Below are 15,344 nucleotides of genomic sequence, written 5' to 3'. Positions count from 1 at the left end.
TTCAATTCAGGACCCCTCAGGGGATGTCTGACTGCCAGTTTAGTCCCATTCCTGGGGATCAGGCCTAAATTCGCAGTCAGATTTTCCTCTCACAATCCTGGACCATTGGCTCCTAATCACTCACCTGCCTGCCTGCCTAATGACCCCTCACTGCCTCTACATGCCAGCTTGATCACCCCTGTCTCTCCCCTCCGCCCCCCGCTGACCTGGTTGCCCCTAACTGCCTTTCAGTCCCGGCCAGGTCACCCCGAACTGCACCCCCCTACTGGCCTACTAACCTCTTACTGCCCCCACCCCCCCGGTGACCTGGTTGCCCCCAACTACCCCCACTGCTGGCCTGATCACCCCACGCAAACTGCTGTTCAGTTGTTTGGTCATCCCTTAGTAAATCCCCTACCAGCCTAGTCAGCCCATGCAGCCTGCTTATTCATTCATTTGGTTGACCCTCACTAACCCCCCCTGCTGACCTGGTTGTCCCATGCAGACTGCTTGTTCAGTTGCTTGGTCATCCCTCCCTAAACCCCTGCCAGCCTGATCATAGGGAGCCATTTTGTGAGGGCATGAAAGTTAATTTACATATTACCTCTTTGTTATATAGGACTACTATATCTTAGATTGAGAGCCTTAAGGAATCTATAATCTACTAACAGTGCACAAATAATGATACTAAAATATAAATAAGAATAGAGGCTGGTCACGAAATTCGTACATGGGATGGGAGTATGTGTCCCTCAGCCCAGCCTGCTCCCTCTCCAATATGGGACTCTTGGGGGATGTCCTATTGCTGGATTAGGCCCAAATCCTATTGGATTGAGCCTAAACTGACAGTTGGACATCCCTCTCACAATCCAGGACTACTGGTTACCAACCGCTCACCTGCCTGCCAGCCTGGTCACCCCCCAACTACTCCCCTGCCAGCCTGATTGATGCCTACCTCCTCCCCTGCTGGCCCAGTCACCACCAACTTCCTTCCCCTGCCAGCCCAGTTGCCCCAACTACCCTCTTTACTCCTCCTCTACAGGTCTAGTATCCCCCAACTGCCCTCCCCTGCAGGCCTAGTTGCCTCCATCTGCCCTCCCCTACAGCCCTGGTCCTGCCAACTGCCCTCCCCTGCAGTCCTGGGTCCCCTCCAACTATCCTCTCCTGCATGCCTGGTCCCCCTAAATGCCCTCCCCCGAAGGCCTGGTTGCCCCTAACTGCCCTCCACTGCTGGCCTGGTCACCCTTAACTGCCCACCTCTGCAGGCCTGATCTCCCCCAACTAACCTCTTCTGTAGGCCTGTGTGCCCCCCAAATGTCCTCCCCTGCTGGCCTGGTCACCTTTAACTCCCCTCCCCTGCAGGGCTTGGTTCCCCCAAACTTTCTTTCCCTGTAGGCCTGGTCACCACAACTGCCCTCCCTTGCAAGCCTGGGTTCCCTTCATTCCCCCCTGCCAACTGCCCTCTCCTGCAGACCTGGTCACCAACAACTGCCCTCCCTTGCAGGCCTGGTCATCCCCAACTGCCCTCCCTTGCTGGCTGTCTTTTGGCAGCCATCTAGTGTCCACATGGGGGCAGTCATTTTGTGTGTTGGAGTGAAGTAGTGACGGTAAATTTGCATATTACCTCTTTATTATATAGGATGTCAAAAAAGAACTAAGTTCTTTGGAGTTCAAAAAAAAATTACTTAAAGGAAAGTTTCAAGAGGAAATTTCATATTAGGTAAACCTTGAAAATGTGAGAGGCTGCATGTCATTCCAAGCAAAGCATTGAAGTGGAAATAAGTAGAATCAAAACCATAATTTGGCAAGGCACATTAGTGGAAGATATGGCTAGGAAGGTTTCTGAAATTTTGTCAGTGAAATGGAAGAGAGAGTAAGAGAATGTTTTAGATATTTTCAAGGTCAAGGACTACTTTTCTATTGAGTGCAGAGGACACAAGAAGCCAAAGGTAATGAGGGATACATTTTCAAAGAAGGTGAAAGATCAAAGAGATCAAGTTCCCAGATAGATGTGATTACTCTGAACAGAGTGGAAGATAAGTTTTGATATAGCAATGAAGAAGGAGAAAATGGAATCAGAAACTGACATATTGTGGAGGAGGTTACATAAATTGAAACAGATATAGTCAGAGATCCTCAAAGTTCTTAGTAAATCAAAGGCAAAGTCATGTACCTAAGAGTAAGGCTCTGAGCACATGGCAGAAGCCTGTTGAGAATCCTGTGAGAAAGGCAGCTAAAAGAGGTGTCAGTAAGAGGGTTATGCTGTCTTTATCTGACATTAATAGTAATCCTTTTTTATTTTTGAAACTTTTTTTTTAATTTCATGACTTGAAAGCCAATCTAGTGTTTCCAAATTTAGAGCACTCGATTACACAATGCTGATTCTAGAGAAACAAGCCATTTAATACTTTTTTCCAGAAGAATTTTGAGAGGAAGGGAGTAATAGGATGCTGTATTAATCTGCTCAGGCCATCATAAAATGCTGTAAGTGTAAGGTGACCAGACATCCCGCTTCTGGCGGGACAGTCCCGATTTTTAACAATTTGTCCCGCTTCCTGCCGCGTTTTTAAAAAATCGGGACTTTTATAAAAAGCGACGGGACACAGGACAAATTGTTAAAAATTGGGACTGTCCCGCCAGAAGCGGGACGTATGGTCACCAAGTGGCTTAAGTAATAGAAGTTTCTTTCTCAAAGTTCTGGTGTTTGGGATTCTCAGGTCAAGATCTGATAGGGTTTGCTTTCTGGTAAGTGTTCTATTCCTGGCTTTTAACTGGCCACTTTCACACACTCTCCTCCCAAGATCTTTTTTCCGTGGGTATGCTGAGAAAGAGATTTTATAAGGACACAGACCTATCAGATCAGGGTTCCTCTCTTATGACATCATTTCACTTTAATTACCCCCTAAAGATCCTTTTTCAAATATAGTCAGAGTACTCGGAGGTTAGGGCTTCAACATATGAATTGAAGGAGGGAAGGAACACAATTCAATCCATCACAAATGTACCTGGTGTTAGTAATTAATAAAGTAAAAACTGTAAAAACACAAAGGAGTCAAGGAATCCAGAAGCAACTCTAGCCTTGTCAAGTGTCCATATGGTCTGCTAGGTAGAGGAGGAAATAAATTCACGAGAGACTAAATCACAGAGTAGCATAGGATAAGACCAGACATCCCGCTTTTTTGAAAATCAGGACTTTTTTAAAACACTGCGGGACGCGGGACAAGTTGTTAAAAATCGGGACTGTCCCGCCAAAAGCGGGATGTCTGGTCACCTTAGCATAGGATCACAGGAACAAGGGACCAGGATTTGGAGGCAGGGTTAGGGTTGTTAAGCCACAGGCCCAAGAGCACAGGAACAGCTAAGGGGAGCCCAGACTCACATTTGGGGATGTATTAAATTAATAGTGTGAACTTCAAGAAACCTTGGACTTTTTTAATGGTTAGGTACCTGGGCTCTAAAGTCAGAATGCCATGGCTTGTGTTGTACAACTATAACTTTAGATAAATGACTCAGCCTACCTAAGACTCAGCTTTTATGTCTACAAAAGGAAATTATATCTATCTTGTTTGTTTTTTAGGGAAAAAAAATAATTAATGTAAAATGGACATTGCCTGTCACATAATAAACTTTGATAAATGTTGTTCATTACTTAAATTTAGTATTGTTACTTGACTCAGGCAGTATCAAAATGAGCTGCTATATGTATGGCTAGTGAACACCAAGAAGCGGACAAAAATATAGAATTTAAGCAATCACTCTGAGTACTTTCCTAATTCTTTCATTTGCCAAGAAAGTATAAAATTTGGTTGCCTGCTCATTGGCCAAGTTTTCACCTCCTTGGCACTAGTTCTCTGCTTCCAGACTCCAGCTTGGACTATGCCCAGGGAAGCCTCTTATCCTGAGATTTTTTTCATTTTTGTCCTCAGTTTCTAGTTCTCAGCTTACCCATGGCAGCTGGTCACTCAAACCCTAGGAAGCCAGGAGGCCTTCAGGAAATCTTGCACCACTTTATTGATATGCATTATTTTGGTGTGGTTTTTTTATTGAACTTATGGGGGTTTCATTGGTCAATTAACTATGTATGTTTTAAGTGTATAATTAATTCTATAAATATATAATCTACACATTGCATTGTGCATTAACCATCCAAAGTCAGGTCGCCTTCAATCACCATTTAGCCCATGTTTACCCTCTCCCATCTGTCCTCCCATCCATTCGGTAATCACCATACTGTCATCTGTGTCCATGAGGGGTTTTTGTTTGTTTGTTTGTTTGTGGTGTTTTGTTTTGTTTTGTTGTTGTTGTTGTTGTTTTTTGTGTGTGTGTGTGTGTGTGTTTTAATCCCTTCACCCATCTTACCAAGCCCTCCAGTCCCCCTCTCCTCTGATGCTGCCAGTTTGTTCTCTGTATATATGATTTTGTTTCTATTTTGTTTGTTTATTTTGTTCATTAGATTCCACATGTAAATGAAATCATATGAATTCATTTTTATTACTAGATGCCCAGTGCATGAAATTTGTACACGGGGTGGGAGATGTCCCTCAGCTTAGCCTGCACCCTCGCCAATCTGGAACCCCTTGAGAGATATTCTACTGCCCACTGGGATCGGATCTATACGGGCAGTCGGACATCCCTCTGACAATCCAGGACTGCTCTCAACTGCTCCCAACTGCTCTCCTGCCTGCCTTTCTGATTGCCCCTAACCACTTCTGCCTGCCAGCTTGATCACCCCCTAACCACTCCCGTGCCAGCCTGATTGATGTCTAACTGCTCCCCTGCCAGCCTGTTTGCCCCAAACTTCCCTCCTCTGCTGGCCTCGTCACCCCTAACTGCCCTCCCCTGCAGGGTTGATTGCCTCCAACTGCCCTCCCTAACGACCTGGTCCCTCTCAACTGCCCTCCTTGCAGGACTGGTGCCTCCCAATTGCCCTCCCCTTCTGACCATCTTGTGGTGGCCATCTTGTGTTCACATGGGGGCAGCCATCTTGTGTGTTGGAGTGATGGTTAATCTGCATATTACTCTTTTATTAGATAGGATAGAAGCCTGGTGCATGTGTGTGGGGCCAGCTGGTTTGCCCTGAAGAGTGTTCCAGATCAGGGAGGGGGTTCCCTTGAGGCATAGGGCAGCCTGGGTGAGGGGCCAGTGGTGCTTTGCAGGTCATCCATGCCCCATGGTGACCTAAGCAGAGGCCCTGGTATCTGGAATTTATTTACCTTCTGCAATTAAAACTTTGTATCCTTTAGTGGAGGCCTAGGCCAGGAAGGGCAGGTGGAAAATTTGACTTCCTCTGTTGCCAGGGAAACCTAAGCCTGTCAACTGCTCTCTGTGGCTACAACCATCTTGGTTAGGGTTAATTTGCATGCTCGCTCTTATTGACTGGTGGACATGGCTTGTGAGTGTAGCGGAGTGATGGTTAATTTGCATATTACTCTTTTATTAGGTAGGATGATTTTTTTATTGTGAACATCCTATATAATAAAAGCCTAATATGCTAAGTGTCTGATCAACAAGTCGGCCATTCAACCAATCAAAGTATAATATGCTAATTATATGCTAAGGCTGCTCAACCACTCGCTATGATGTGCACTTATCACCAGGGGCAGTTGCTCTGACTGGTAGGTTAGTATGCTACTGAAGTTTGGCCAATTGGGACTGAACAAGATGGGCCAGACACATCCTGCAGTCCTCCCACAATCCCTCCCCAGCTGGCCAACCTCCCACATCTCTCCTGGGCCCTGATCATGCATCAGTGCGATTCCCTCAGTCTAGTCTGAGCCCTCTCACAATCTGGGAACCCCTAGGGAGATGTTGGAGAGCCGGTTTCAGCCTGATCCCACAGGCCAGTCTGAGGGACCCTACTGGTGCACAAATTTGTGCACTGGGCCTCCAGTTTTCAAATATTATCAAAAATAAAGAGACTAGTTTAACAATCCCCCAGTCATTCATCATCTAGTTTCAAAAATTTGGTCTTTTGATGTTCTTTTTTTTATCTATGTTCACCTCACCATGAGAGACTCTCTTTTAATACCACATAATGTTAAAAAGAAAAACAGAGCATTGAGAATAGTTATTCTTAGGTCTCTTGACTGGGGACTTGTTCATTGTGTTTTAGAGTAACTGAACTTAACACTTTTTCTGATGGACATTTAATGGCATGATTCCAGTTCTTTATTCAATGACAACTTGAAAGGGGAGATTAACTGCTAAGTAGACTCTTCATCACATAATGAGATTTCCTGAACACTAAATGGATTGTTCAGCTTGTACATATGCCATTTCTACTGTGCTCAATCACTGTTTGAAATAAAATTTTAGAAGGTCTATAGAGTATATACAGTAGCTATAACTTTTGTATCATATGAAATCTTAGAATATAATCTTTATTTTACTTTTCAAGCATTTGGATAAGGGGAAATACTACTCATTTGCACCTGTAGATGCTAAGAAATACTTTTACCTAGAAATGTGATCACAAATCTACTAGCATAATTTCTTAAGGTTATATTCAGGTATTTGCAATGGATATAACTACACTGAATTTGTATGAGTATAGTAGATGACATAGTTCATTAAGCACATTTACAAGCCATGATTTAATACTGCTCTGTTAGCAGTGGTGATTTTCTCTTCTTTGCTCTCACTCACCTGCAATTTTTGACCTATAATTTTCATCATGAAAGTATCATGGGAGAGAGTCAGAGAAAGAAAGTTACTTTTAGACTGATAACATATTCTTCTCTATCTCAAAGTCAAACTAAATATTTGGGGAAAAAAATGAATAGAACCACCACAGACTTTTACTTCTTGGTTTTATGAACTGAAATAAAATGCAAAATAGTTTTAACAAATAAATGGTGTTCCCATTCCTCCTCTGTGATGAGCAGCTTGCCTCATTTTATGTATTTACTTAGAGGCCTGATAAATGAAATTCATGCAAGGGAATTGGCCATTGCAGCCTTGGTTGACTCGAGGCCCCACCCATTTGTCATTCCAAAATGTCATTCCAGAAGGTCATTTCGGAAGGTAGTTTTGCTGTCGAGTATAATTAGCATATTAGCTCTTTATCATATAGGATATTTTTGGAGTGGTGAGAGGAACCTAGCAGAGCACACATAAATATTATTTTTGAAATGAAAACCAAAGTTTGTCCAGGTTTGCAAGAAAGTACAGTAAGTCAGGGTTAGTTATAGATGAGAAGATAGCTTAAATTAAGGGTGGCATATAAACTGAAAAGCTAAAACATCTTTCGTATTACAGGTATAGTTTTCAATGTTCATGCATCAAAGAGTAAAATGTGCTCATGTGCATGCATGGGTATGTTCAACCGGATCTATTCTGATATTAAATTTAAAACATGAAAACTAGAATAGCTATTGCTCATAAAATAAAACAAGCAGAGAAATGTGGGCAAGAGGAAGAAAGCAGAGCAGAAGAGCTGCTCCCAAGCAACTAAGATGTTGTAATTGCTCAAAAGATGAGCCCAGCATTTGAGCATCTAAAATAATAATAATCTCTCTCTCTCTCTCTCTCTCTCTCTCTCTCTCTCTCTCTCTCTCTCTCTCTCTCTCTTCTACCTTGATCCCTCCTCCCCCTCCTCTACCTCCTCTTCCCCTTCACTATTGTAGCCCTGCTCCTCTTTCACCTGCACTTCTCCCTTTCTTCCTTTCTTCCTCCCTATCTCCCTCCCCCTCAATACCAGAAATAGTGTCTGATGTTAAAAAATAAACTCTGACTTCACATACACATACTCTCTGCACTCCTTTTGCAAAAAGAAAAAGAAAAAAAAAGAGGAAAAAAAGCAGGTGCTTGTTTTACCATAGTAATAAATTCCAAAATGCTTCACCTATTGTACTGCTCCTTTTTTCTCTCTCTTTTGAGTTTAAAACTTCCACAAACACTGATTTGATAAGCATTTTATTTTCTAAAAGATATTGAAAGAACATGAGTCATATACATATGGCTGTGTAGGTGAACAGGCCTTTCTTGACTCCCTCACTTGGCAGGTGACAAGCTGCAATGTGATAACATATACCACTGTATATGTACTAGAGCAATAGGTTTTTTGTTTTTTTGATGAATCCTATTTTTTACAGATCCACTGAGATATAATTGCCATGTAACATTGTGTAAGTTAAAGGTGTACAAGGTGCTGATTTGATGCACGTGTGTAATGCAAATAAACTGATGTTACCAGAATGGTTATCAAAATGATTACAGAACCAACAACCCATATAATTACTTAAATTTTATTTTGTGGTCAAAACATTTAAGATTTATTGTGTTAGCAACTTGCAAATATACAATACAATAATGTTAATTATAGTAGCCAGGCTGTACACCAATCTACTCTCTGTTTTAATGAGTTTGTAGATTTTAGGTTCCACCTATGAGTGATATAATATTTGTCTTTCTCTTTCTGATATGTTTCACTTAGCATAAGGCCCTGTTGTGGGGTCAAACCCTGGATTCAAAATAAGACCACTAGAGACTGATGATTTATTTTAAAAAGCAGGCAAAGATTTATTGAAATATCTGGCCAGGACAGCCACAAGAGCTCCACACGCAGGCGGACTCCATACGACTGCACTGCTTCAGGGGCAGGTAGTTCTTTTTAAAGGTTCTGAGAAGAAAAATCCCTATTTTGTAGCAAACTATTGTTTGGAATTCTATGCTGTTCTTCCTAGATAAAATGTTGCTTTCTAGCTTGCTTTAGCCCGTTTGAAGAATGATGAAGATAAACTTAGCTGTCTGACCTTGTAGGCCAGAGACCAGATATGCCCGCAATCTCAATACCATGCCAGGTGCACTTTTTTTTGGATATAACTGTATTGTGTTCAAGGCCAGCATCGAGATAACCACTAAGTGCACATAGGACTGGCTCTTTAATAAAAAAAAGGAAGTTCTGCCTGTAACCTTGCTTAGAATTTGAATTCATCCTCCCTAAGCCCATCGCATGATGAACAAAGCAAGTAAGTGAAGGTCGAAGTCAGAATAGTAGGGTTAAAATTCAAACAGCAGTTTTTACCCGAGTATGATTGCTGCCATATTTCAGCCCTCAAGTTTCATCTATGATGTCACAAATGGCAGGATTTCCTTCTTTACTATGACTGAACTAGAGGCCCAGTGCACAAAAATCCATGCACTCGGGGGAGTCCCTCAGACTGGACTGCTCCTTCTTACAGTCTGGGACCCCTCAGGGGATGTCCACCTATCAGCTTAGGCTCGCTTCCTGGGGCATTAGGCCAAAGCAGGCAGTGAGACATCCCTCTGGCAGCTCAGTAGCCTTCAGTCAGACATCCTTAGCACTGCCAAGGAAGAGGGAGAGGCTCCCTCCACTGCCAATGTGCTCGTAGCTGTCAGCCTGGCTTGTGGCTGAGCAGAACCTTCCCCATGTGGGAGTGCACTGACCACCAATGGCCAGCTCCTGATTGAGCATCTGCCCCCTGGTTGTCAGTGCACATCACAGCGACTCATTGTTCTTGGTCATTCTGCTGTTAGGGTCTATTTGCATATTACACTTTTATTATATATAGGAGAATATTCCATTGTATGTATATATAATATTTTTATCCATTTATCTGTCAAAGGACACATTATTTCAATGGCTTGTCTATCCTACATAATAATAATGCAAATTGACCATCCATTATGCCCTCGCACAAGATGGCTGCTCCCATGTGGTCACAAGATGGCTACCACAAGATGGTCAGCAGGGGAGAGCAGTTAGAGGTGACCAGGCCAGCAGGAGAGGGCAATTGGGAGAACCAAGCTGGCAGGGGAAGGCAGTTAGGGGTGACTGGGCCAGCACGGGAGGATAGTTGGAGGCAACTAAGCTGTCAGGGGATCAGTTAGGCATCAATCAGGCTGGCAGGGGAGTGGTTAGGGAGTGATTAGGCTGGCAGGCAGAAGCAGTTAGGGGAAATCAGGCAGGCAGGCAGGTGAGCAATTGGGAGCCATCAGTCCTGGATTGTGAGAGGGATGTCCAAATGCCTGTGGGATTAGGCCTAAACCAGCAGTTGGACATCCCCCCAGGTATTCCAGATTGGAGAGAGTGCAAAATTTTGAGCTGAGAAACACCAAATTTTATGCACCAGACATCTAGTTATTAACAATGCTGCAATGAGTGTGGGGATGGATATATCTTTTTGAGATAGTGATTTTATTTCCTTTGTATAAATATCCAGAAGTGAGATTGCTGTATCATATGCTAACTCTATTTTTAATTTTTTGTGGAGCCACCATACTGTTTTCATTAATGGTTGTACCAATTTAAATTTCCCTTTTCTCTACATCCTTGCCATTACTTGTTATTTTTTACATTTTTGATAACAGCCATTCTAATATGTGGGAGATGATATCAAAAGATAGGTATATCACTCCTAAGATTTATTCATGTTACTAAGTAGCATCTTATATTTAATCTTGAAAAACTTTTAGCATTTTTTGTAATTTCGTTCTACTGGTGATGAACCCCATTGGCTTTTGTTTGTCGGAAAATATTTTTCTCTCCTTTATTTCTGAACAACAACTTTGTCAGGAAAAGTATTCTTTGTTGGCAGTTTTTATGTCAGCATTTTGAAAATATCATCCCAATCTCTCCTGGCCTGCAAGGTGTCTGTTGAGAAATCTACTGATAGCCTTATAAGAATTCCCTCGTATGTGAGGAATTATTTTTCTCTTGCTGCTTTTAAAATTCAGATTGCTTCCTCAGCTAATTGAGCTTTATTAGTTCTTTGGGTGGTGTGTCATATTTACCCAACTCTTCATGACCTTGTATCCTTTCATTGGTATCTGCACATTTGAGAAAATAGTCTTCTCTTCCAGCCTTTCTCAAAAATGGGTACGTCTGCTGACTTGTTTTCCTGCTGAGGCTCTGGCTATCGTTGTGCTGCAGAGTTACCTGGCAACTCTGGCCAGACTTCCTGGTTTGGTGGGGTTGGAGGCTATGCTCAGCAGTTGTGTAGGGTCACTAACTTTCTTTCCCATCTGTGTTCTGTGGCTAAGACATATTGCTGGCTGGGAACTCAAGCTGGGAAGAATTAAATAATATCTGACCAGGTGGAGCCACTGGTTGGACTCTGCAGATGAGCAGAACCATTGATTGGGATGCCAATTCAGGCACCACAGCCATCAAGAATATAGTCTGAGATCCATGAGCTCACTGCTATTAGCCCCACCTTCCCTTCTTTCTCTAGTTGATTTCCCCAGTGATCTGTAGAAGACAATACCTAAGTGGGCCTCTCTGAAAGTGTCCCAACATAGTGGTCAACCTAATGTCTGCCTTGGGCCTTTCTTTTCCCACTGGAGAAAGTATAGACATAAAGGGACTCTTCAGTGTAGTTATCCTTTGACCTAGGGGAGGGGCAATGCAGTCAACATAAAATCACTTCTCTCGCCTTAACCAGTTTGGCTCAGTGGATAAAGCATCGGCCTGTGGACTGAAGGGTCCCAGGTTCAATTCTGGTCAAAGGTATGTACCTTGGTTGCAGGCACATCCCCAGTGGGGAGTACGCAAGAGGCAGCTGCTCAATGTTTCTCTCTCACTGATGTTTCTAACTCTCTATCCCTCTCCCTTCCTCTCTGTAAAAAATAAATAAAATATATTTTAAAAATAAATAAAATCATTTCTCTCACCTTTGTAATGTGCTTTTTCTCAGTTTTTGTATTTCAAGGGGGTTCCTCAACCTCATTTCCAGTTTCTATAATCTTCACAAAGTTGGTTTGTCTATGGCTAGTTGCTAGTTGCTCTTTGTTGGAAGAGGATTATAGTTGAGAACCACTTAATTCACCAACTTGCTGAAATCTAGGTGATGGCTTTCATCACTAGGTTGGTGTTACATAGCAATAGCTAGAAAATGTGTGATATTAGAACACCAAGTATAAGTAACTTAATGGGCTGTGAAAAAAAAGGAAAAACAAAAGAAAATGTTAGTAGGACCAACTCCTCAATCATAGTTGACACTGCAAATAGTTTTATTTTTCAATCAATGATTTTGCAGATCAGCCATACATTAGCATGTGACTTTGATATTTCCATCACATACATCTGGTGAGAAGGGATTGATGAGTTATTTAAGACAACTTTGTTAAGCTCTGGAAAAGAGAATCCATAAAGCCATACCCTTACCAAAAAGCCCTCTACATTGACACAAACAACTGAACATTTCCAGAGCCCAAACCAGTCAAAAACTGTTCAGATAAAAGATATATTTTAAGGGCTCCAGTTAACAAGACTTCCAGTTTCCCAGCCAGTGAGCATTCAAGTGTTGGCTTTAGCAAACAGGAGCTGGCAGACACACAGAGCCCTAAGAGTCTATTTCCCCTTATACCACCTCAAAGAAGTTAGAATTTTCAATTTATATTCTAAAAGCAGATACACAGTAAACATCAGAATGTGAGTTTTATGCTAAATACATTTTGGTTTCAGAGCAGTTATCTCTTGCTGCCAGAATAGCCCTAAGGATTAAGATAGTTTATTGGGATCAAATGTCTAAGAGATTTATTATAGTGCAGACTGTTTACTCATTCCCATTAAAATGCCAATTATGCTTATTTCTTTGCTTTTCTCTCTCTTCCATTTCCTCCCTCTCCTCTTCCACAACCTATATTCTTTATTTTATTTTCCTGCTTTAAGATGAATCTACTTTGATTTTTATCTTTTATCAAAATTGAGTCCTTGGAAACTCTCCAACTTTATGTGAACCAGATAGTAGCAATGATACTCACATGTAGTTCAATAGGTTTTGTGAATACTGAGTCCCAGAGCTACAAAAAAAAAATTAGGAACTATCTCTGATGATTAGAAAGAAGGGTGCACATTTGGATTAATTTATCATGAAGAGTCACAAACATTCTAACTATACTCATCTCTAATTTAGAGCCATGTAGGAACAAAGATAATTTGCTGCCAGTATATGTTTTACTTGCATCAAAAGAGAGATTATTTAATAGCCAAATTCTATATAAAACATTCATCAAGGCAGGTGAGTTTACCAGTAGTATATCAGTTATCATGAAAATAGACATAAGACATTAGAAAATATTATTACCTAAATAAGAAAGCTAAAACCCAGGAAATAACTCTAGAGGGCTTGATAATGTCTCCTAGTGTATAAAAAAAAATCATTGAGTATATAAGGCTGTCTAGAATGATTTTATGAACACTCTTGCAGGCCAGACAAATGTTTGATATACCCAGAAAATTTCACCTCAAATACTCAGTGACTATTACAGTGCCTGGTATGAAAGAGAGACACAGTGAATTTTTGTGAAAAAAAACAATTAAATATAGCTGGTGTGCAACTCATGTGGTCATTTTCCACTTTTTTTTTTTTTTTTTTTTTTTTTTTTTTTCTGTTACTGTGCTTAGAAAGATATAGTCTAGCTGTTGTCAAACTTTGGCACATATAAGAATCACTTGTCTCTGGGCCCCAACCCTGGAGTTTCTGATTCAAGAGGTCTGTGTGTGGTCTGAGAAGTAAGACTTCTAACAAATAAAGATGATGCTCTGCTGCTGGAGAATGGTCCACATTTTGAGAACCGCCCTATCCAATAAAAGAATAATATGCAAATTAACCATCACTCCTGTAGAACCACCAGCCAATCTTGAGTGAGTATGCAAATTAATCCCAACTAAGATGGCTAAGGCTATAGAGTAGGGGTGTCGAACTCAATCAGAGAAGGGGCCAAAATCTAAAATCCAGCCTAAATCGCGGGCCGAATGGTTTACTGAACAGTCATAAACTGTCATTGTGATGGAAACGCAGCGGAGTGCAGTGATGACAGCGTGGTGCGGGCCACATTGCAAGGCCTGGCGGGACGGATTTGGCCCGCGGGCCTTGTGTTTGACACATGTGCTATAGAGAGAGTGGAGGGAAGCTTGGGTTTCCCTGGTGGCGGAGGAAACCAAGTTTTCCACACACCTTTGCTGGCCCAGGCCTATGCTTAAGGCTACAAAGTTTCAATTATAGAAGATAAATTAAATTCCAACAGAAATGGCTGCCACCATGGAGAGAGCAGGAGGCTTGACTCTGCTTAAGATTACAAAGTTTCAGTTGTAAAAGATAAATAAAACCCAGATACCAGGGCCTCTACTTGGGTCACCAGGGGGCGTGGCTGGTCTGCAAATGACCACAGCCCCCTAACCCAGGCTGCCCCATGCTGCAAGCGAACACCCTTCAGGGCAAACCAGCTGGCCCCTACTCATACACAAGGCCTCTATCCTATCTAATAAAAGAATAATGTGCAGATTGAACATCACTCCAACACACAAGACGGCTGCCCCCATGTGAACACAAGATGGCCACCACAAGATGGCCAACAGAAAAGGGCAGTTGGGAGGGATCAGGCCTGCAAGGGAGGGCAGTTGGGGGAGATCAAGCCTGCTGGGGAGGGCAGTTAGGGGTGACCAGGCCAGCAAAGGAGGGAAGTTGGGGGCAAACAGGCTGACAGGGGAGCAGTTAGGCATCAATCAGGCTGGCATGGGAGTGGTTCAAGGTGATCAGACTGACAGGCAGACGTGATTAGAGGCAATCAGGAAAGCAGGCAGGTGAGCAGTTGGAGCGAGCAGTCATGGATTATGAGAGGGATGTCCCAGATTGGAGAGGGTGCAGGCTGGGCTGAGGGACACCCCTTCCCCATGCATGAATTTCATGCACTGGGCCTCTAGTGTAGTCTTTAATGTGATGAAAGAATAAGTGTACACTTGAGAGCAAAGAGGCACTCATTTCCGCTAATTTTAAGAAGCTTTAATTTCCACCTATTCGATAGACTTGGAGCAGTTGCTGTCTGCAGCTCAGGCTTCTACTAAAGATGCAAGAAAAAAAAAAATGTCTTCACACTTTTTCTGCATCTGTTTGAGTGTGGCAGCCAAGATTGAATAGGGAAATGCAGGGGAAAACATAGTATAATAAGGAAAAACATAGAATTTTTGCAACTCAGAAATAACTTTGTAAGCAGGGAATGCCTGTGTTGCTCCCAAGAACCTAAAATTTGAGTTTCGATGAGAAGTGCTGAATAAATGTTTCCCTATATTTTCACTTTCTGGTGGATTCCACTTTATAAAGCTAAAAGGTTAAAATGAATTAAATTTAAAGCAAATTTAAAAAAAAATTAAAAGCATGATTTAAAGTCTAATTATCTGATAGCTCAGGTGCCTCCTAACTTGAAAGTTATTTTGGTTTCTGTTGAATTATTTGGCTTCCTGTTGATATGATTAAGAAATAAGATGATCTACTATAGGCAAAGGGTATAATCCTAATATATAAAAGCCCAGTGTTTGTAACATCCAAAACGACCAAAGGCTCAATTGACTGGATGTCAGTGCTGGGTTGTCACTGCAGGTGCTGCAACCCAGCACTGACTGC

This window comes from Pipistrellus kuhlii, unplaced genomic scaffold (assembly GCF_014108245.1).
Source record: "Pipistrellus kuhlii isolate mPipKuh1 unplaced genomic scaffold, mPipKuh1.p scaffold_m20_p_1, whole genome shotgun sequence".
In the NCBI taxonomy this organism is placed as follows: domain Eukaryota; kingdom Metazoa; phylum Chordata; class Mammalia; order Chiroptera; family Vespertilionidae; genus Pipistrellus; species Pipistrellus kuhlii.
This window is presented reverse-complemented; position numbering follows the sequence as displayed.